Source organism: Cololabis saira, chromosome 19, assembly GCF_033807715.1.
Source record: "Cololabis saira isolate AMF1-May2022 chromosome 19, fColSai1.1, whole genome shotgun sequence".
NCBI lineage: Eukaryota > Metazoa > Chordata > Actinopteri > Beloniformes > Belonidae > Cololabis > Cololabis saira.
This window is the reverse complement of record NC_084605.1, coordinates 18,606,063-18,629,095: the sequence shown is the minus strand read 5'-3', so window position 1 is coordinate 18,629,095 and position 23,033 is coordinate 18,606,063. Positions and strand designations below refer to the sequence as shown.

The 23,033-nt window shown below is 43.9% G+C and overlaps 1 protein-coding gene across 1 annotated transcript in view; it reads right to left on the bottom strand.

Annotated features, from left to right (window-relative positions):
- The window catches only part of ca10a (carbonic anhydrase Xa), a 378,645-nt gene that overhangs the window by 152,703 nt on the left and 202,909 nt on the right, over positions 1–23,033 (bottom strand). The window lies entirely within an intron of this gene.

The following is a 23,033-nucleotide window of genomic DNA, read 5'->3' as shown; positions in this document are numbered from 1 at the left end:
CCCCCCTCCACCGCCTCCTGGACTTCCTTGTTGCTGCCGTGTTTTCAAGGCACCTCAACCCGGGGGGGAGGGATGCTGATGAGCTCTGGCCAGTTAACCCAGGCCCTCGTCAGAAGGATGTGGATGCAACGGAAGCTCAAACTGTGACATTCTGTGAACTGACAAAACTATCAAACACTCGAGTGAGATGTTTCTCCCAATTTAAAGAAAGCAAGTCGCAAATGATGCATGGTCTTACTGATGTGTAAGAGCGTGTAAGCAGCATTTGTTTTGTTTGTTTGTTTATTTGTAAGAATCCCCATTAGCTATGCCCTTAAACACAGCTAGTTTTTACTGGGGTCCACATTAAAAACAATACATTTAAAACATAGGCTACAGTTAAAAACAAGACATAAAGAAAGAAAACGAAATAACATGACAAACCTATATTAAACTTTAATGTACATGTAAATCATTATCTTAAAAGAAAAAATAAACGTACATGAAACATTCCAATATACAGTAAAACATAATCTAGGCCATGAAATTCAGATCAAAATACACCTTACCCTGTCCAGTATGTATATGTATCTGTATAAGTATGTGTGCGTGCGTGCGTGCGTGCGTGCGTGCGTGCGTGCGTGCGGTATCTTATACATATGATATTCCAAGGTGTTTCTTAATTTGCTTTTTGAATATTGATTGCTGTGTTAATTTAGTCATAGGTGTCATGGTTTCTAGGCTTGGGATATGTTTTTACATGATCACTCACTCTCCTGTCATTCCAGATCCTGCCACCCTCTTCATCTCTCCCTGGCAAAACACCAGCGCCGCCTGCGGGAAAACAGGTGCATGTACTGTGGCCAAGTTGGACATTTTGTGGCTTCCTGCCCAGTAAAAGGGCAGGCTCACCAGTAATTCAGGGGGTGCTGGTGAGCCGTATCTTCGAGTCAGAAATGCCTTCTCGCCCTTTGGTCCATGGAAAATTGACTGTAACTGGTCAGACTCACGTGGTGACTGTTTTCATTAGCCCCTTTCACACAGAGATTCCGCAATATTGGTGTAAAGAAGTCCTGCCAATACGCCGCCTTTGTTGGTTCACACAGAACCATACAACGCCGGCATAACGCCGCTCCCGTCTGTAAATTCACACAGCATGCCGGCGTTCCGCAATCAGAGGCGTGACGACAGCGTCAGCGCTGGCCCCGGCTGGCCCCGGCTGGCCCCGGCATGCCGGCTGTGTCATTCACACAGACCCCGTTTCGTCTCTGTGACGGCTCTGTGACTACCTCCGCTGCCGGCTTATTGGTGGGGCCACTTGGCCCCCCCATTCCGCCTCCGTGACTTTCACACAGAACAGCGAGGCGGCTTAAAGGCGCAACGTTCCCGCCTCGAACTGGCTGTGTGAAAGGGCCTATTGACTCTGGTGCCGACGCCAATTTTATGGATAGTACCTTGGCAGCCCAGTTGGGAATCAAGCGGGAGCTCCTACCCAAGCCTGTCCCAGCCAGCGCACTTGATGGGCGTCTGCTCTGCTCCGTAACTCACCGCACGGCTCCGGTTCACCTCGGCATGTCTGGTAATAATCAGTAATCTCTTACATTCCACTTGATTCATGCACCGAGATTACCTGTCATTTTAGGTTATCCCTGGCTGAAACTACACAACCCTCACATAGACTGGTCTTCAGGGGTTGTTTCTCAATGGAGCTCTCATTGTCATGCTGTGTGCCTCAGATCTGCTCTGCCTGTCACTCCCTGTAATTCCCCTTCATCTGAGTTTCCAGATTTGTCTGAGGTTCCTCCAGAGCACATGGACCTCAAGGAGGTGTTTAACAAGACTTGTGCCTGCTCCTCGCCCCCGCATCGGCCCTACGATTGTGCAATTGACCTCCTGCCTGGCACATCTCCACCCAGGGGCCGTATCTTCTCCCTGTCTGCTCCAGACACCAGGGCCATGGAGAAGTACATCAATGACTCGTTGGCAGCAGGCCTCATCCGTCCATCTTCATCTCCAGCTGGGGCCGGATTCTTCTTTGTGGAGAAGGACAAGACGCTGCGCCCTTGCATTGATTATCGAGGTCTGAACAACGTTACTGTGAAGAACAGGTACCCCCTCCCACTCATCTCCTCTGCTTTTGAGCTGTTGCAGGGTGCCACTGTGTTTACCAAGCTGGACCTGGAATGCTTGTCACCTGGTACGCATTAGGGAGGGGGATGAGTGGAAGACGGCTTTCAACATCCCCAGGGCCACTACGAGTATCTGGTCATGCCATTTGGGCTCACTAATGCTCCTGCTGTTTTTCAGGCTCTGGTTAACGACGTCCTCAGGGAGTTGCTCAATACCTGTGTTTTTGTTTACCTGGATGATATCCTCATCTTTTCCAAGTCCAGGGAGGAACATGTTCAGCATGTGCGATGTGTCCTCCAGAGGCTCCTGGAGAATCACCTGTTCGTGAAAGCCGAGAAATGCCAGTTTCACGCATCGGAAGTTTAATTCCTGGGCTCCATCGTCAAGGAGGGGAGCCTCCAGATAAATCCTGCCAAGGTAAAGGCTATTCAAGTCTCCTTCCTCCCGGAAGGAACTGCAACGCTTCTTGGGCTTCGCCAGAGGTCATTTGGTGAGTTGAAAGGTTTGTTCACCTCTGCCCCTATACTCACCCTCCCGGATCCCTCACTTCAGTTTCTTTTAGAAGTGGATGCATTTAATTCTGGTGTGGGGGCTGTCCTGTCTCAGCGGTCTGCTGGGGATCATAAACGTCACCCTTGTGCCTTTTTTTCATGCAAGTTGTCTTCCGCAGAGAGGAATTACGACATCGGCAACCGTGAGTTGTTAGCCGTCAAGCTGGCTTTGGAGGAGTGGCGGCATTGGCTGGAGGGGGAAGAAGCTGCCGTTTGTCGTATGGACTGACCACAAAAACTTGGAGTACCTCCGTTCTGCCAAGAGACTGAACTCCCGCTAGGCCAGGTGGGCTTTGTTTTTCAATCGGTTCAACTTCACCCTCTCTTACCGCCCAGGGTCCAAGAACGCAAAGGCCGATGCCCTGTCCCACCAGTTCCAGGTCATGGAGCCCCAGGTCGCACCTGAGGGGATCCTTCCGTCTGCCTGCGTGGTTGGTGCCATTACTCAAACAGGGAAGCTCTCGGTTTCCTGCCCACAGTAATTGCCCCAATAACCTTCTCTTTGTGCTAACCTTCGCTCTGAGGTTCTTCAGTGGGACCATTCTTCACCCCTGGCCTGTCACCCCGGTGTCGCCCGCACCCTGGCACTCCTTAAGCAACGGTTCTGGTGGGCTTCCATGAAGAAGGATACCAGAGAGTTTGTCGCTGCCTGTCAGGTTTGCTCCCAGACTTAGGGTCTTCGCCAGGCTCCTGCCGGCCTCTTACTTCGTCTACCAGTTCCTCATCGGCTTTGGTCTCACATCTCCCTGGACTTTGTCACCGGACTTCCTCCCTCAGATGGTAACACTGTCATACTCACTGTGGTTGACCGTTCCAAAACTGCTCACTTCATTCCGTTATCCAAGCTACCATCTGCCAAACAAACTGCTGAACTGATACTTCCTCATGTTTGCCGTCTTCACGTCCTCCCCAGGGACATTGTCTCTGACCGGAGGCCCCAATTTACCTCTTGTTTTTGGTGTGAGTTTTGCAGGCTCTTGGGTGCCTCCGTCAGCCTCACATCAGGCTTCCACCCTCAGTCCAATGGCCAGACAGAGAGGATGAATCAGGAGATGGAGACGGCCCTGCGTTGCCTCACGTCCCGCAACCCCTCATCCTGGTCCAAGCAGCTGTTGTGGGTGGAATACGCCCACAATAGCCTTCCCAACGCAGCTACTGGACTCTCACCCTTTCAGTGTTCCCGGGGATATCAGCCTCCGCTTTTCCAGACTCAGGAGGGAGAAGTCACAGTCCCATCTGTCCAGGCCTTCATTCGCAGGTGCCGGCGCACCTGGCTGCAGGCCTGCTCCACACTACTTCGCACCTCTGACCGGTATCGTAAGGATGCTAACCGGCGTCGCGTCCCGGCCTCCCAGTACGCCCCTGGTCAGAAGGTCTGGCTTTCCACCCGGGACCTGCCATTAAGGGTGGAATCCAAAAAGCTGGCGCCCCTCTTTGTGGGTCCCTTCCCCATATCCAAGGTCATCAACCCAGCAGCCGTCCGACTCCGCCTCCCTCGTTCCATGAGGGTTCACCCCACGTTCCACGTTTTTCGCCTCAAACCTGTCAAGGAGAGGGCCCTTCAACCCGCCTCCAGGCCCCTGCCGCCCCCCCCGGCTCATTGGGGGCGCTCCTGCTTACACTGTGCGGCGCCTCCTCTGGTCCCGTCGCCGTGGGAGGGGCTATCGGTATCTGGTGGACTGGGAAGGCAGTGGTAAAGAATTCCATGATTCCATTGATCTATATTCTACTGTATGCTTCAGAAAATTTGTGTTTGGCTTAGGAAGTGAAAACTGGCCCTTTGTTGCCTGTCTAGTCGCGTATGTATATGACTCTAGATTGTGTCTTAACTGATTGTACTGATATAACGGAGTTTTGGATTTTAAAACTTTCCATATTGAAAACAGAAGTGCGACATTAATTCTGTCCTCAACTTTTAACGATTGTAGACAGAAGTGCAGCTGTTGATACTTATATGGACACTGGACCTGGCCTGCTGCCTTGTTTTGAACCAGCTGGAGTTTATTTAAATCTTCTTTAGTAGCATTCCCCCATACTATTTGGCAGTAATCAAGCTGTGAGAGAACAATATTGTTTAGTACTATTTTAGTCAATTCTGATGTTAGATATTTTCTGCCTCGCCTTACCACTGCCAATGCCTTACCCATTATTTTTACAACGGTGTCAATATGTTTTGATCAGGAAAGCTTATTGTCAAGAAAGATGTCTAGGAGTTTAGTTTCCTTCACTTGCTGGATTGGTGTTTTATTTATAAATAGATTTAGTTCTGGCTCTCTCCTGAGAAAATGGTTTGAACCAAATATAATACATTTTGTTTTGTTTGTATTAAGTATCAATTTGTTTTGAAAGACCGTTTTCCAGATTATATCTAGCTCTCTGTTCAAGATGACGTTTAGATCAGCAGGTGTTGTTTTATTGTTTTGTTTTATTTAGGATCCCCATTAGCAACAGCATTAGCTATTCTTCCTGGGGTCCGACATACACAAGGAAACACACAAATTAAGCCTTAATACATAACAGACATACAATATACATGATAAACAAAACAATAATAGACACAACTCCCTTAGTCACAAACAACACAGAGGATAACTAAATCACCATAATTCTCAGACATAAATACATAGAAATGAAATCAAATAAAACACCTTCATAAACAATACCTGTCTGAAATGACCTTATCTTAAAATTAATGTTGCAATTCAACATGTGAAACAGTTGGACCAAACCATTTCCACTAAAAGGGAAATAAGAGTATTAGATATAAAAATTATGCCTTCCCAGTTAGTAGTATAATGACGGTCAAATGTTTTCATACTTCACTGCCCTGGTCTAAACATGACCGTGGCTCCTGCCATTTAGGAAGGAGAAATAAGATACAAGAACCCAGTAAGTAAATGTGGCGCTGGAAGCTGAAACAGAACCAGCGTCCCCTCGACCTTCGAGACAAAGACAGGAAGAAGCCCTCCAACCCCACGTCTAGGTTAGGGAATAACGCAGCGGCATGAATCAGACCGTCTCATCCGCCATCGAGCACGAAGATAATCGTCACATTATGTCCTTGTCACATGGACCTCAGCTGCAGAAGTGGAGGCCATCAGTCGGAAATATATAAACGTTTAGAGCACCTCAACGCAGCGAATGTTAACGTTCCTATTAACCTTTCAACAAGAACGTGTTTTTATTACAGACTTTCTCCCACATACTGTCAAAAGAATGCAGCTCTCTTATCAACCCACTGATGTTTGTGCTAACTGGACCCTCTGAACTGCCTTTGGATGTGTTCGGAAGAGAGGAAATGACTCAAATGTGCGGATCAGGAACGGTTAATAAAAAAAGCTCAACGTGTGTATAGATGGTGCAAAATATTGTAGCCTTTGCTTAAACGCTGAAACTGTTTACTGAGTTCTTCATCATGTCTGATTTACTCAAAATACCACGAAGGCCCGGTAAATGGCATCAACTCAGCGAATCTGAGAATCAAGAAAATAAAATCATCTTTCTAAATTTCACTTTTCTTTTCTCTCCACCGTTTCCAAACCCGTCTCTGTTTTTCAAGCTTTTTCAGTTGCAAGTCTGAAACAAGCGTGGAATCAATCTACTGCGGGGAGGCGGGACAGAGCTGAGATCGCTGACTGACAAATTAGCTATTTTGAGCTATTTTTACTCCAGCATTTATCTGTGATGTCACAGAACCCCACCGATCTGAACAGCTCACTGCAAGACAGATTTGGCTGCCCAAATCTAAGTAAAAGAGTTATGTTGGTATTCTTGATTTGGTGGTCAGTTCAGCCACTTGAAAGAATGCTCTCAAGCACATTACATCTATTTTATTAAAGAAAGTATTAATATATTATCCTTAAGCATTTTCATGTTTCATAACCCTGAGAGAGATTAATCCAGTCGGCTTCATATTTATATCTACATCCAATTTCAAATGTGCTGGTTCTGCATTCACAACACAGTACAGTACAGTAGGTGTGTGTGTGTGTGTGTTAGGGGTGGGTAAAAATATCGAAAAATCGATGCATCGCAATTATCCCTAATTCAATATCGATTAAGCATAGCCTCTGAATCGATTCACCTCCTGGCCAGTGGGGGCGCTGTGCGCAACATTTTCTTATGATTCGCGTTTTGTGGACGGTGGCTGCACGCGACCAAACAACAATAAAATGCCGACGATGACAAGCGGAAAGTCTTTCAGATCAGACGTTTGGACTCATTTTGAATTCCCATTTAAAGAAGGAACACGAGAAACGGACAAAAGTAGGCTGATGTGTAATGCCCCTTTCACATAGAGGGTGCAAAGCGGCGACTGCCGCCGGTGAACGAGAGGGTGCCTGCCGCGGCGTTTGCGCCGCGCCTGCCTGTCCGAATTGAACATATTTTAATTCCACCATGCCGCGCTGTGAGGAGTTGTATCCAATAGGAGAGAAGGTGGTGGAGGCTCTGCGCCGACTCTGGGCCGAATCAGTACTGTAGTACAAAAGTTAAAATAAGAAAAACACATGACAGTTCTGTGTAAACTTGATCCGCAGGTTTGTTGTGTTTCTGCGCCGAACAGCAACACGGCATCATGTTGACACAGAACTGTCATGTGTTTTTTTTATTTTAACTTTTGTACTACAGTACAAATGCACAAGTGAGCCATTATGGTGCTGCTAAGTTTAATTGCCTAGTTCATTTCTATGTGAAGTAACATGCCACGTGCTATAGGCATGAAAATAAAAATAATGAAAAATTGCCAACAGGTATTTGTGTATTTCTACGTCTTACTGAATCGATAGTGAAGCATTTAAATCAATATCGAATCGAATTGAATCGATATCGAATCAAATCGAAACCTAAAGAATCGAAATCGAATTGTGAGGTTCTTAACAATACCCAGCCCTAGTGTGTGTGTGTGTGTTTAAATACTGCATTTCTGAAATATGAAAAAAGTATTTTTAATACCACAGAGCGAGTGTGAGAAGAACCCTGCGAAGGCGACTATGGAGTGAGGGGTACGCACCTCCTTGGCAGGTCCCAAACAATTGATGGATGACAAAACAGCAAAAGATTTAATGGCTCTCCAACTGCACCCTGACACCAAAACTACTTTGCTTGTCAGCACTCGCCAAAATATGAACACAAATTGAAACCATAGGGGGAAGAATACATATATGGTACCTTTGAACTATACCCCAAATTTGTTTTCCTGCGGGGGAAATACAATTTGCTGGATGCTTGCTTTGCAGAAAGAAATGGGTCTTGGTATGGGGCTGAAAAATGAAAATTAATGGAACGATTTGGAGTGTGGAGGTCTGTGTGTGGAAGTGATTCCACCACTTCTGGCCCCACCGGCATGCTCTGATGTGGCTCAGACCCACACAGACAAGTTTATCTGCCTCTGCAGTCTGAATTAAAACTCAGATGGGTTGATGTGATGTTTACCAGCTCAGAGTTGGCTGCTGATGTTGAAAGTGTGATATGTAGATGAAGGAGACAGCGCCGTTTGAGATGAATGCAGAAGCCGGCGGAGTCAGCAGAAAGAGGAGTGACAGCTTTAAAAACAACTGCAATTTAGAAAATATTTGTACAATTTGGAAAAGACCCAAAGGCCCAAAGACCCAAAAGCAGACCCTGGCATTGAGGACACCGTGCAATGAGGACTTTTGTCTTTTGGTTCTCATTTGGGGACAAGTAAGGGCCGAACGTTTAGTTATGGGTACCGAACCGGTACCCATAACTAAAGTTGCTTTCGTCAACGAAAATTATGACTAAATATCGTCATCAACGAACCTTTATCACCTGAGGAAAACGAGACGAGAAGCAACGAAAATGCTGGTCATGTGCAATAACAATAATTAAATATATAATGCAATATCGTAGAGGAATAAAAACAAGACTTAAATGTAGATTACAAAATAAAAACTCTGCTAAAATGTGTCTTCATTTTCGTTGACCAAAACGATACAAGACGAAATGTTAAAACAAAGATCCTTAATATACATTTTTAGGGCCCGAGCACTGACAGTGCGAAGGCCCTATTGTATCTGTAGGAATTTTTTATTTTTCAGACGAAATTAGATTCTTTTTGCCCCCCTAAACATGCCCCAAAAGTCACCAAATTTTGCACGCAAGCCAGGCCTGGCAAAAAATTTGATATTTAATGGTTTGCATTAATGGCCGTGGCAAAATGGCTCAACAGCGCCCCCTAGAAAACTTGAGACGCCCATTAATGCAAACCATTAAATATCAAATTTTTCGCCAGGCCTGGCTTGCGTGCAACATTTTGTGACTTTTGGGGCATTTTTAGGGGGGCAAAAAGGCCCTCATTTCGTCGAAAAAAATTCCTACAGATACAAGCTCGGGCCCTAATAATAAGATAACCTTGTTTGAATTGTAAAATGGGTTTGACTAAATACAATCTTTGAATAAAACTAGACTAAAATGGTCCTGGACAGTTCTGACTAAAATAAGACTAAAATGTTCAGACTTTTAGTCGACTGAAACTTGACACAACTAAAAGGAGTATGAACGTGACTAAAACTAATAAAAACTAAAATGATAGCTTGACCCAAAGACTAGACTAAAACTAAAATTGAAACAGGCTGACAAAAACACTACCCATAACCCTCTTCATTGTCTTGTTGAAAAAGCATGGATGTTCCTGGAAAAGACAGGATCCTCGTGGCCGGAAACATTGCTCTGAAACCTCAGCGAGCTTTTCTTCATTAATGCTGCCATCATGGAAGCGAGTGGCACCGAGACCACTGATGCAACTCAGTAAGTATCATTACAGAGCTTGGCCTCCGGACGTCTTGTTAACAGTCTGGATGTTCCTTTTGCAGATGATGCCCTTTTCTTCTGAAAAAGGTCTTAAGTGCTAATGTAACAGAGCACACCCTTGTACCATATAGTAGTCCACCGCAGACGCCTCAGAGCCCTGAGATGGTAACGTCCCCTCCAGACAAGGCCAACAGGAGCGTCTTAGGTGGTATCAGCAATCAGGGGTGTCCAGTTTAAGATTGGACATTTACAGGTAAATCCCTACCAACTGTGTTTGAGGAACAATGGTTGTAAAGCATGTTATTTTCTGTATGCATTTTGCTCCTCAAAGATTTTACGATTTACCAAACCAGTTTCATGGCTTCTACTCGGCATGACCAGTATGAAACTACGTTGCTCTTTTATTTCTGTCAACTACTTACCGGCATCAAACTGCCCACATAATCCCTCGATATATTTTGACATTTGCATTTTCCATCCCATCCCAACAATTTCTGGTTTGGGGTCGAAATAAAAATAGGCACCTTCACTTGTCTTGTTTTGGTAGCTGCTGGATCAGCGGAGGAGAATCAGCTCGCGCTGTTTAATCTTCGTCAGATTTCTCAAACTTTTCCCTGCTACTGCATGCCCCCCCCCCCACACAAAAAAAAGATCAGGCAGCACAGGATGGTGAAGGCAAAGACAACACAGAGAATGAAAGATGCAAGACAGGAAGGATCGGATTAAAAGATTGAACAAGACAGACATATGGAGCAGAGGAGCAAGGAATGCAGAGAAAGGAGAGGCGAGGGAGGAATGAGGCGAACAGCATGTAGGTAAACAGGTCTGGCACATGCTGGAATTAAGAAGTGCCCTCCAGTGGCTGCGACTTTGGAGAGAATAAATGCCAGTGATACGAACAGCCCAAACCGGTATTAATCTCCCCGATAGCCTTCATGCCCACCGTGCATTAGAGGAAATACCGTGCTAAGCCGCAGACCCATTCAATCTTCCCCCACGCACTCCCCCAGTGCTGCCTGCAAAACAGCCAAGGCCCAGCGCAATAAGGGATGATGGAGGAGCCGGGTGCACAAGCAGCCCCATCCGCCGCTGCGTTTTACATTTTAATCACATCACACAATGAGACAGGTGGAAATCAAGTGCGGGCAGGTGGAGGGGAAGCAATTAACAGTGACAGTGGAAAGAGACTGAAAACAGAGGAGGGCAGAAAGAAAAGTGACAAAGTTGGCCATTTCAGCTTTCATCTGCCGACAGAGAGCTCCAGATCAGACGGGTTTTGGTTCTCTGGGCGGTGATTTAAGGTGGGACGGAGAGAGCAATCGTGGAGAGTTTTCAGAGCCTCATTGACGGGGATAAGTGGCATGAAGTGACCTTGTTTTCTCACGCCTTAAAAAAAAAGAGTCAAGGCTGCCAGTGCAACCTGGTCAGCTGCAGCCCGAGCTGATGGAGTCAAGCGGAGAACGCATGTTTTTCTTCTCCACCTCCACTCATCAATCTTGCAATCTGCAGTGAGGGGGGTTTCTGCTGGAGCCTGCTGCATTCAAGGTTTTAATCTTAAGTGAGACAAATGAAGAACGGGGAGAGAGCCGCAAACACAGCCTTGAAGCCGACATCAGAACGACGAATACGACGGCGGGGACGAGCCGGAGATGCTTGTTCGCTTGCAGATATTAAAATGTTTACCTCCTAAAGAAAGATGTCTTTCACACATACCCTAATGCGTGGCCATTAAAGAAACATTTCCATTGTAAGCACAAAACTTTGAAGGTAAGAAAATTGGTCGTAATTCTTAATGCACTTTAGATAAAATGCTGCCAAATGTGTGGCGTCCCGGGGAGCTCAGAAGGCATTGTGGGGGAATCAAGCACGACATATGGGAAGGAGTTTCAACGCACTATTTTAAAAGAAAAGCTAATTGCGACACAGCAATAATATCTCATTGGGGGGAGTCATTAATTCCTCCATTAGGTCCGTCTGTGCCCTTGCTGCTGTAAAACCAATCGACGTGGCTGAAAATACACTAAATACCCAGGCAGCATCATTTTAACCCTCAGGGCCCCTTTGGGCATTTTGTACATTTTTTTTCCCCCCAACTGGTGATCATTTTGGCAGTTTTGCAAAAACTTTGTAATAATATAGTGTTCTGTTTTTTTATTTTTCATTAAATGCATTTGCTACCATTCCAACTTCTTCAAGGCGCAAAATTGACAAGCCCCAAAAAGCTGTTACAAAATCAGCAAACGTGTACACTTTCCTGGCTTTTATTTTTTCCTTAAACCACTTCTTAAAAATAATTATTCATTATTCATTACTTATTACCAAAAAAAACAAAACCCCCTTCTTTTCTATATAATAAATACAAGGGAGATGATTCCTTGGTGGTGATCAGAGGCTCGAAAACGCCAAACATGAGCAACATAATGGATTTGATTGCTTCAATGTTGTTTACGTAGCACCAGATACTCCCTCTGGACACCTTTTTGGCAAATAAAAGTCTCCCTGACTTCCATCCAAACCACTTTTTTTAAATTTTACTGCTTTTATTCGATAATAAAAAGAAAAAACAGTCATTCTGAAGCAAAATAGTGATATGTGCCATTTCTACTGTATTTCATCAGATTTAAGCATTTTGTGGTGGTCGGCTGATGCTTGTTTTCTTATGAGCCGTGTGACCACCAGAGACCCCGAGGAGCCATTCGTTCTGGGTGAAATTGAAGGTCTAAACTAGAATTCTTTCATAAATAAAATCATATTTTAATTTAACATTTGGAATCGCATGACTGACGCCTGCGGACTCCTGGACCAGCTGGAGATGCGTGTGAATAACCCAGAACCTTGTTTAAAGTGAAACCTAAGAGTTTCTGTTCCGACTTGCCACAAGGTCACCTCTAAAGCGTAATAAATATCACGCCGGGGCAACAGCTAGGATGGATGACAAACCATAACTGTAAATTTTACACACAAATCTAGTCGTTGCTCCTCTGTACTGGATGACTCAGCAGGTTTTTGTTTTTTTTTTGCCCTGCAACACTTAAAAAAAGCAGGATTTTAGATCTTACCTGACATAACAGCCGGTCTAACGGGGAAGCGCTTCAGAAATGAGGGATTACTCTTAATCATCGCTTGCAAAGCACTGAATGTCATCAAGGTTTGATTATCCAATCACCACTTTATTAGATACACCTGGAATATTTAATAAAGTGTCTAGTGTAAATTCTCATGTGCTGCATGATAATTACTTATCTAGAGACTAGAAGTGTTGGTGCAGATTTTATAAGCGTGTGGTAGTGAACCTGCTCATCCGGTTATGCTGTGTACTTTTAGTTCTCCGATTTAGGACGCAGTGCAACACCCTCTTATCGAGCTTGGGAAAGAGGGACACGCCTCAGAGGTTCCTGACATTTGCTTTTCTCCCGATCTCAGCACTGAATGTAAATGAAATAAAGTGCTGCATCTGAAAACTTGATCCAGTTCCATCTCCATAATCAGATCAGAATCAGAAGCTGGGCAGCCTTGTTCACACAAGCACTGGTAAAGTTTCTCCATCTTGAGCCCTTTTCAGATGAGATTATCTTCACATGGAGAGGGGAGTTAAGTACTTTTACTACGGGAAGTCTGGACTGTCGATGGTAAACTCCTCTTTGTCATGATTCCCAGGTTTTTCTCCAGAAATGCATTTTTGGCCGACCTGAGCTCAGAATCCCAGAAGCCGCCGGACCTCCAGACGGACCTCCAGGTACTGGCCTGTGTGTCGGTCTGAGCCCCGACACCGAGGCCCAGCAGCCACATCTCAAACATTTATGCTCACTCTACTTTAATCCATTTCACTACGGAACAGTATTAGGGCCAGGCAGGAAAAAAATTTAAATTATATTTTAGAGGAGGAAGATTTTTTTTTCATTATGCACTTCGAGAAAAAAGTCGAAATGTCGAGAATAAAGTCAACCTTCTGAGACTATAACAAACGAGCGCATGTGACTGTCTTTACAAAATGCCTCGTAGGCCTATACCTGTAGATGAACTGGTGAAACTGTACTTACGGCTGCTGCGTGCATAGCTGTCGTTCTCCTAACTGGATTTGATGGGCCAGAGGAGACATTTCGACTTTATTCACGAAATTGTATTTCAACATTAATCTCGACATTTCGAGTTTTTTCTCGAAGTGCACAATAAAAAAAAATATTCCCCTCTCAAATATTTTTTCTCCTGCATGGCCCTAATACTCCGTAATTTCACACATAAATCCAATCGGTTTCTTTGATTGTGATGCCAGAACAGCCTTGACTGTTTTACATCAGATGACCTCCCACATGTCCGGACTTGGAGCAGGGTCCACAAGAGTGGCGGTGTTGTGGCGGGAGGACGGGGTTAGACACCTACAGCTGCTCCGCCCCCTAACACTCTCTCCTTTTCTGAACCGATTACTAGGAACGATTGTACTTAGATGGTGACATCATCAGTCACACCATGCCTCATGTCACACGACTGCTGCCATGAATATTGTCTTTACTGACCAGACGTCTGGATGTAACTTTGCTCATGTTCTGAACCGACTCTGACTCCAACATGTTCTTTATAGGACATGTTGGAAAGAGTTGTTCTTTGTTATCTCATGTTTTATGTTGGCCAGTTGCTTTACCTCCAGTTTTAGTTTGAATGTCTGTTTCCTTGTGTGATGAGTTCTGGTTTGACCCTGTCCTGTCCCGTCCTCGTGTACTTGTTTAGTTTTTCTTGCAGCGACTGTCTTCTGCTCTCGTTCCAGATCTCCTGCAGTGCAACGCTTTGGATTTTAATAAAAGGCCTTTTGTCAGCTAGCTCTGCCTCTGGCTTTGGTCTCCTGCATTTCTGTCCCTCCCTGAACTCCCGGGTCGGATCATCGATACCCTGGTTCTGAGCCCTTAGCTCTGCCCACCAGCGAGTCTCCCAGCATCCCAGAGGTGCCAGAGGTTTGATTCAATTCAACACAAAAAAAGCTAACTTTATTAATCCCTAAAGGGACATTATTAAGATCGGGGGTTGCCAGAGCTAAATAGGATGAGTAGAGGATATAAACCTTCATCATAGCAGACTTTTTTATCTTTTAAAGACATACTAGACCAAATTACACCGCTGAAGCTGAGCATAGAAACGAGCATCAGCAGTGGTTGAAAAAAAACACAACTACCAACTTATCCTTTCAGATCAAACGTATTATTTTTGCCCCCTATGATGACGTTTCTCTTAAACGAAGGCCATTGTTTTTCCAAAGACAAACAACAGTACTTCGTTCCTTCATCTGATTTGGTCCAACTCGGTTTGTTTATACGGCAAAAATCAGCTCAGGGCATTTTACAGGAAATCGGTCTAATTAAAATATCAGGCCTAATTACAATATGGTTTAGTTCGATCCGTAGATGATCCGGTTGAGTTAAATGAAAGTCAAATTAATCCCGACTGATCTAAATTCTGATCCAATTAAAATCAACTGTCATCGATCTCTTCCCAGTTTCACTCAGTGCAGTCCAAATTGTTTATGAAATCCATTTTCTCACACCAACACATTTTGTTTGGCTGCTAAATGAGCCAGTAGACTGAACTTTGATTTAAAAGGGTTTTTTTCCGGCAGTGACCTCCAGGGTGGTGTGTGTTTAGTCCAGCGCCCGGATAAGGCCTCCGTCTGCCTGACAACCCGCGTTCAGGGGAGAATCTCAATGATGGATCGCCTCAGCTAGTGTCAGGAAGGTTTTCCCCGACAGAAGTTAAAACCTGAAAGAGATTTTTGGGGCTTGGGTAATTGCTTTGGCATGAAAATGGTCCATAAAATCTTAAACTGTCCACATTTGAACTATAAAGGTTTCAGCCCGGTCGGGCCGAAGCTGACGGAGGCGCGCGCCGCCATCTGAGGGAAGGGGAAGTCATTAAAAAGTGAGGAGCAGGGAGCTGGTCAGGACTTGCCGGTGGCTATTTCTGGATGTGCCCTCTGCTGACGTGCACGTGTCAGCTCTGCCGTCGCCGGGGTTGGCTGAGCTCGTTAGCGCCGGGGTCAGCGGCCGGGGGTCAACGGCAGACTGAGGGGGAGGTCAGCAAGGGTGCGGCGGGGTCAAAAGCTGGGTTTGAACCCTCATAATCGCAGCACTAATGGGATACTCAAAAGACAAATATACATCGATCCGTCTGACACCAGAGGCCTCTTCCTGGGGCGTTGTTTACGTGGAATTCACACGACACGCTCATGAGTTGATGTTAGCCAGCAAATGCATTGTTTTACATTAGCATCAAGTGTTTGCAGCAGGCTGCGGAGGTGTCCGTGACCTTTCCGTGTACCATCTCTCCAACACCTCTCCCCGCCCGTGTCTTTAACCCCCAACCTGCGCATCCTAACCCCCCTAAGAGCACAGCCTGCAGGGGAAGGTTACAGCAATACTCAGACGGAGTCAAACATTGAGAGCAAGAAGGTGGGATGCCAGTAAAGGTCGCATTTGTCTGCCTCCCCGCCGTGCCTTCACCCCCCGTAGTCTTCCTCATTAGTGCTGCAACGGTGCAGCGCAGAGAGAGGGGGAGGTAAACCAACAATACTCAGCCTCTGAGCAAACATGCCAACGGAGCCTCTTTGTGCCTCGACTCAGCTTCACTGCAGAGCATATGTTGTTTACATGCTAAATTAATGTAGCAAAGTGCTATGAACTTTGAGGACGGCTACAGTCTGCCGTGTCGATACCTGAGGGGAACGTGGAGCTACGGCAGCAGGCCACGTGGATTTGGCCTCACATCTTTAAGTATGACCATTACTTTGTGGATCTGATGTTACCAGGATATGTTCAGTAGGAATGGGTGATATTTTACCGTTCACGATAAACCGTCAAAAAAATTCCCCAGGGTAAGAATTTGTCATCTCACGGTAAAAACGATAAATTGATGAAATGAGAAAGAAAGAAAGAAAGAAAGAAAGAAAGAAAGAAAGAAAGAAAGAAAGAAAGAAAGAAATGAGCCTGAAAGAAAGAAAGAAAGAAATGAGCCTGAAAGAAAGAAAGAAAGAAAGAAAGAAAGAAAGAAATGAGCCTGAAAGAAAGAAAGAAAGAAAGAAAGAAAGAAAGAAAGAAATGAGCCTGAAAGAAAGAAAGAAAGAAATGAGCCTGAAAGAAGAAAGAAAGAAAGAAAGAAAGAAAGAAAGAAAGAAAGAAAGAAAGAAAGAAAGAAAGGAGCCTGAAAGAAAGAAAGAAAGAAAGAAAGAAATGAGCCAGAAAGAAAGAAATGAGCCTGAAAGAAAGAAAGAAAGAAAGAAATGAGCCTGAAAGAAAGAAAGAAAGAAAGAAATGAGCCTGAAAGAAAGAAAGAAAGAAAGAAAGAAAGAAAGAAAGAAATGAGCCTGAAAGAAAGAAAGAAAGAAAGAAAGAAAGAAAGAAAGAAAGAAAGAAAGAAAGAAATGAGACAGAAAGAAAGAAAGAAAGAAAGAAAGAAAGAAAGAAAGAAAGAAAGAAGAAGAAAGAAAGAAAGAAAGAAAGAAAGAAAGAAAGAAAGAAAGAAAGAAAGAAAGAAAGAAAGAAAGAAAGAAAGAAAGAAAGAAAGAAAGAAAGAAAGAAAGAAAGAAAGAAAGAAAGAAAGAAAGAAAGAAAGAAAGAAAGAAAGAAAGAAAGAAAGAAAGAAAGAAAGAAAGAAATATTCCCGTTGATGACACTTTTTGTATTGGTATTTTTTTGGTATTTATTTTTATCGTTATTGGGTTAAATGCCAGAAATTATCGTGATACATTTTTTTTGTCCATTACCGCCCATCCCTAATGTTCAGTTCATATTTTTGTATTAAAGCAGACATATTTTAATGAGTTAGAACAGTTTCCTGAGGCCTTAATGAAAATAATATTAAATATAAACAAAGCTCCTTTTTCAACATGTCGTAACTGTTTTGGTTGCACGAAGCTGCTGGTTAAAGGGGGTGGAGTCAGACTAGTCTTGGCTCCACCTCTCTCCTCTGAAATTGGGGATAAGATGGGGACGCTGGATATTTTAAAAACTGATTTGTATTTTGCAGTCACATTTCACTTCAAACACACAAATGCAGGATGTAAAGCTCCACCAAGGCTTCTTTTTAACATTAAGTGCTGGTGGAAGTCTAAGCTCTTGTTGGTCCACTTCCTGCATTTCCTTCGCTTGAAGCAGACCGAGACCAACTTCTACAAGCAAAACTCTGATCGGTTGGAAGCGGACCGAACAGCTCTGGTGTGAAAGCACCGTTCCCTTACTGTTGGTATCACATTTGTCTAGAAAACATTACGAAACCCCATCAAGAGAGGGCTGGGATGGGAGCCCAAAGGTGTGCTGCTTCAGTCAGATCAAACGTAACCATATTCTTTAGTGTGACGTAACATGTCTGTAGTTGCTGCTCATACTGTATATGCTAAACAAATCTATAAATTCGACTATTAAATATGTTGATGCGATAATCAGACATATTCTGTTTAAATTCTCATTGTGACAACTACTTCTCTTTTATTACTGGGTCTGTGAGAGTCTGGGACCTTCAGGATGGGCCACAAGCCAGAAACCCCTGAAACACTTGGGACCAAGACAAGTCAGGACAGATAAACTGCTAATTAGCTTGACATTTTCTGTGTGTGGTTTTCATTGTAGATCACTCCTACTCCTATTCGCTGTGATGGTTCATCATCAAGGTGAAAACAAACCCAATTACTCTTGCTTGTAACTGAACAATGCTAATATCAGTAGATTGGCTGATCAAGAGACAAAAGGAACACATGGTGAAGGGGGGGGCGCATGCTGTCAAATCTGAACCACAATCCTAACCAAAGAAAAACAAATATTGGTCCTTAAAAAGTCTCCTTGAGTTGTGGGGTCCTTAGAAAGCTGCCGGATCCCACAAATAGCAAGCTTCTGGCTTTTAGACTTTACAGATGAAGAAAGACGAGACCACACGCACTTCCACACATGCATTTACGCACGTCATAGCTTAGGTTTGATCTAATTGGGGATGCAGCAGGATGTTCCACAGCTGACACCGGCTTCAGAGGACGCCACGAGGCTCCACAGTGCCAGCAGACAGCCTTTCTTATCAGCCTGCCTTGTGGCTGATAATCCGGCCGAGCAGCTAAATGGGATGGAAGCAGGCACTGCATGCTTTTTTCCATTATTTTTGTCCATTTTTGGGGGTTGAGAGTGCAGAGTGTCCAACTCTTTTCACTCTAATGTGTGTTGTGATATGTTTGCACTTGGCCACATCAGTGACACTCCTGATTTCAAAGTAACATCAAAGTCACGTTTCAGTTTAGATTGAAGTCCTAACTACAATGATGCTGAATGTATGTGTAAGCATCCAGGTTTTCCTAAGCCTTTCTATACTATTAATCTCTCGTGGAGAGCTAACAAACCATAAAAAAGCTTATTTTCAAGCAAAACTGCAGCTGTCCCCAGCTGCAAATCTGCAAATTTTGACACTTTTACACAAAGTAGGTGCGCAAGTAATTTAGTGTAGTTCATCTTACTCCTCAATTGCTTGCAAACTTCCATAAAAGTTTACCTATTAATTATAAATCATATTTAAATAACTGGGAATTGATATGTTCCAGTTGAAATCTAGGGAAGCAAGTTGCAGAAATGCATCAACTTTACATGCACCAGTTATTGCATGAAATAATCACCCGTGTTATGTTACGTCAGAATAAGGGCTTTATATCCACAAATGCCACCTCGTTGCCATTGCAAAACCCTGCAAAGGAGACACAACACAGGCTCTGGATGAATATCACACGTCCTGCAGGCTTGGAAGAAGATGGCGAGTTGCTATTTAAAGTTTCTTCAAATTTTCACTTGAATAAAAGTCCCAGAATTCCATCCCTTGCAGCTCCACAACTAAAGCCAAAATTAGCCAAAGATAATTTTGAAATGAAATGTCTTTCTGTCAGCGTAACAAAGCGGGATGTGAAACATAAAGAGATGGAAGTGTGACCACTGATTTTAGAGAGCCAGGCTCGGCAATCTGGACAGGTCCCAGAAAAGACACCCCGAGAATATTAAACAGAAGTTAAATCATTTCTGTTGTATGTTTTTATTTCACTGAGCTTGATGCAATTTTCAATGCTACTTCTTTGTAAACATTTTTGAACATGTTCAAATTGAGCAGTATTACTTTTCCTTTCTCCCCTGCTGGTCCATTGTCATTCAGTTGTCTTGTGCTCCTGGTCTCTCTCTTCATGTCACGTTGTTCTTGGTTTTGGATTAAAGTGGCAGAACTTTTCGTTTAAATAAAAATACTTTTATTTCTTGCACCTGCCTCTACCTCCTACATTCTCCTACATACTCTACTCCTGAACCCCGACAACACATGTCATGCTTCAAGAAATACAACCAAAAATTCTGTGGCTTGTGTTCGATATCAAGTTACAAAATGAGAGTGAGAGAAGCTTCAAGCGGCGACGCTTTTTAATTTTTTTTGTTTGTGTCGGCGCTGCTGAAAAGTCCATTGGTAGCTGCGAGCAGCTATGAAGTGACAGAGCTCCTGGTGGATCTGGTCGTTCCTTATCGCCCGTCTAGATCCCTTTTTAATTCTCTCCTCAGCCACCAGGTTTATGAACATCTGCACCTAAGAGTTGGATCACCAAACTGACTTTTGCGCTGCGGTTGCCTTGTCGAATAAAATTAACAAGAAGCCGGCAGAGTCGTTCTTTAGCTGATGTCACATCCTGACTCAGACGTCTGACTCCAACCCCCCGACCAATCGGTGGCCTGTAGTGTGATGACGTCAGAAACCGCCCGACTCAGCCGCTTAGAACCTCGGCAGAATAGTTACAGAAAAAGTATCTACTCGGCACGTTAGACCCCTAGTGGGAAAGAACCAAACCGAGTGGAGGAGAGCCGGGCTGAGTAGGTACTAGTGGAAAAGCGCCATAAGAGAGTGAGATCAAGGATACCAGTGACTGGAATGCGAGGGTGGCTAGACTCTCCCTACATAAGACACTAAATCTGAAGGATCTCATCACTGTTGGAAATTTTAAAAGCCGTATGAAGGATCTTGCAGCAGCTACTTTTCACACTTGTTGTCGTTTTAATGTAAATTCTTAATCTTGTGTTTTAACCTAGCACACATTTTTATTTATCTTGTTAGTGTTGAGTATTTTATTTATTTATTTTATTGAGTGAGTTGGTGGTGTCTGTTTTTAAGAGGTCATTGTATTTCAACAGGACCGACCTGGTTAAAAAAAGGTTAAATGGAAAAAAATAAAAAAAACTTTCCTTTAGCAAGGAGGGTCCTGCACCTGGAGAGAAGCCTGTTAAGATGGTGTGGTCATTGTTTTAGGCTGCCTCCTGGACGTCTCCATCGGGGGTGTTTGAGCATGTTCGGCTGAGCAGAGGTCTTAGGGAAGAACCAGGACATGCTCAAGACATTTTTCACCTGGCATGGGAACTCCTGCTGGAGGAGGTTCCTGAGGAGAGGGAGGCCCGGTGTCGGTGCTTTTTTTTTCCCACCTGCTTTTTTTTATCGGAGGTCTCCCGTATGTGATGACGTTCCGTCTTGTGATTGGCTTTTGACCGTTAGTTTAGCCATTGTTATTTTATTAGTTAGTTGGTTGGGGTACTTTAGCCTTTATTTGTTCCTTGTATATATTTATTCTCCCTTTTACCTCCACTATGATCTGCTGCTTCTGACTTTACAGAAGTGTATGTCTCTATATGTTCTCATTGTTGAATCTGTAAATGTCTAAGCAAAATAGTCATAATACATTAAATAAATATAATTAAAAAAATGTAACGTCAACTAAGCGCTCACTGATTAATCCACAATTGCCAAAAAAGACGTTTTGAATGTGAAGACATGGTGAAAAACTACCTTCCTAGCTTAACATGGCATCGCGGGGAAAAAATGCACACTTCCGGGGAAAATATTTCAGCCCGATACAATCTGGTACCCACACCGGCTCTCTTTGTTTTGCTTTACACTGCTTTTACATCACTGCATATTATTATTTTCTATTTCCTTTGCATTGACTGTATGTCTTGTTTTTTATCTTTCTTATTACGTAAAGCACTTTGAACTACATTGTTGCTGAAATGTGCTTTATAAGTAAACTTGCCTCGCCTCGCCTTAGACTGCTGCACCCATGACCCAAACTCAGGTAATAACTAAACTTTTGTATAACGCAAGATGAATTAGTTCATATACGATTAAAGAAAAAGTGTTAATGACATTCACAAATCCCTGATCTTTGCATGGTTACTCCTATTTAGGGTTACTGGGATCTACTGGAGTCCAGCCAGGTCACATGCAGGCACACACACTCCTATGGGTTATACAGAATCAGCCCGTACATACATGACTGTGGGCTGTGGCTGGAAGCCAGAGTACACAGAGAAACTCCACACACAAGGACTCCTGCCAGGTCGTTAACCAGGAACCTCGCTGTGAGGCTACGCTGCCGACCGCCAAGCCACCATGCTGCCATGTTCCTCAGATTAGACGGTACAGCAGAACGTTACCCAAAGTGCTGTGAAACAAAATCGAGACAACCCCAAGGGAATGAGTGAATAAATCACACCCTATATTTATCTTTGTGCACGCTGCTTCATTGTCTTTCATTCCTAAACATTCTGCTTCTTGTGCATATGGGGCTTGCTGTATTGGCTAAACATAGCTCACACAAACCACGGCGAGAGAACAGCGCCCGGCGTTCCCATGCAGCATCCAGGGACGGAAATGAGTGTGCACAACTGCGACCAAAACAATAATTCGAATATCAGCAGCGTCACTCCAGCAAGATCATGAATACATCATGACAATATTTAGTCGGTTTGTAATTATTATCTTCTATAATGACTGAAGAGGAAAATCATGCTCATTATGTAATTTGAGGGTAATTACAGCCAATAAGATGCACATTTCAAATGGCTGATTTATGAAATAATTAAATATTCGTATTTCAGACGACTGAATCGAGGAGAAAAAATAACAACAACGGCGGTAAACCATATGAAGAACAGCCAACTTGGTTGCTGTTGTTAAAAAGGAAAAAGGGAGAACTGAGCAGAACTAACATGAAGGAGCAAAGAGCATCTTTGTGATCTTCAAACTTCCCTTTATAGAGCAGCGCTGCATATTTCTGCAGACGCTTCACATCCACTCTATACTGGCACTCAACACAACGGAGGGCACAGCCCAGAAAATGGTGCATCTCCATTTGGCTGTCAAACTTTCATCCATCACAGCGTTTATTTACAGATATTTTTCCTGCATATGGAATTAATTTATGAAACCAGAACATGAATGACAGCTCCCTATAGCCTTTTCAGTCTCTCAGAGCTCGTAATCCAATTTGCGTTGCCCTTCAAAAAAGGAGGAATGAAAGGAGGCGTAGTCAAAAAATAACCCCGTGTTTGTTGAAGGAGATTAAAGGTATGGTAAGGAGTGAAGAAGCCTCCTGCTCATTTGTCACGAGAAATCCAAATCTGCATTCACTTCCCTGAGTGTCTGCGCATGATGATGACAGTATGACAGTCTCAGATTGGGTCGCATCTCAGCGGGTGGGAAGAAACCGAAATTAACTCCGGACCAAAGCTACATCTCAAAGCATGTTTCATGCTTTATTTCAACATATGTACAGTGGGTGTACGACGATGA